Raw genomic sequence first — 1488 nt, 5'->3', positions numbered from 1 at the left:
ACTATAAGTTCCGAAACATATGTGCAGAGATGAATGAAGCGCAATACAGAAATAAAGAACATACATTAAAATAAAAAATGTGGTGGGAAATTTAAACATTTGTATGTAAATCTGGTGGGAGAGAAAGAGAACTTACACACAACCTTGAAACTTGGAGATTTGGAACTTGGTGGTAGGGTGGCAGACTTGTGCAGTCCTTTAATTTCAGAACTTTATGTTCTGCATGATTCCGGTGATTTATATTTCGAAACAGTAAAAATGTAGATTTGCCACCCCTTATTTGTAATGTTTCGGAAATTTATGTACCGAAAGCTATTGGGAATTTATGAACCGAAAGGTTTTGGAACTTTATGTACCGAAAGGTTTTGGAACTTTATGTTCGAAGAGGATGTCGAAGAGGGAGACGATGGGAGTGAAATGAAATTGAATGGTTTGGAACTGGGAATTATAAAATCGATTAGTTTCGAAACTTAAACTACCGAAACCTTTCGAATATTTATCTCTCATAAAATAACACGGAGGGACATTTTAGTAATTCCCCACTTTAAGTGGGGTGGCAAATCTAATTCTTGGAGTGGGAAATCCGGTCCTCAACATTCAGGTTTGAAGCTAAGAAAGAAACGAGTAATGATATATACACACCTCATATGTTATACACTTCATTTTCACATATTTTTATTTCTATCTCTCTCCTCTTATCATCTATCATATTTTATACTTTCTCTCTCTTACTTTTTCTTTTCTTCCTATCTCTCTCATCCTCCACCTCTTTCCACCTCAAAGATGAGGTGTCGACAAATAATTATCCGAAAGAAACAAAGAGCTAGCACGCAATCGTGAAACAAATCGCTGATCGAAGGTTCAATTGAAGGAAACAAAGACCTAACCTATGTTGCAGCAAAATCGTGATGGAGAACTCACCGATAGGTTTTGACAGAGGTGGAGAGCAATATCCGGAAAGCATATCGGAGAACTCTCCAATGCTCTCATATGTTTCAATACCCTGACATTTTTCTTGTTTTCGCAGACTCAAATGGTTTCCTGCACTTGATTTCTTCAATTTTTTCCACTTTTGATGCTCTAATTTGGAGCCAAATGAGGCAAGCTCTTATGTCTTTCTTACTTTAGTTGTTTGGTTTTTAAATGCAAATTTTTAGTTGCTTGTCTTATGCTTTTCTTGTGGGATTTCCCAAGTTATCATAATGGTTTCTGTTTGTCTGTGGTGGTATCTGGTCTTCTTACATATATTGTTAGCATACAACTTAGACTGGGAAAATTAAGGTAGGACAGTGAAAGGGTTAGAATCTTCAATGGTATAGTAGCAAACTCACCTATCTGCACTAGTACAAGAAGTTATGCTGCAATGTTATTGCAACAGTGAATTGTAGAAAGGGACATACAGTTGGTCAGGATCTTCAGATACTGTCCTCTTGAATGACTGTTATGTGTGTGACAATTCTGTCTTCTTGAGCCGTATTGTTTTAATGC

Source organism: Lotus japonicus, chromosome 2, assembly GCF_012489685.1.
Source record: "Lotus japonicus ecotype B-129 chromosome 2, LjGifu_v1.2".
Lineage (NCBI taxonomy): Eukaryota > Viridiplantae > Streptophyta > Magnoliopsida > Fabales > Fabaceae > Lotus > Lotus japonicus.
Note: the sequence above shows the minus strand (reverse complement) of the source record.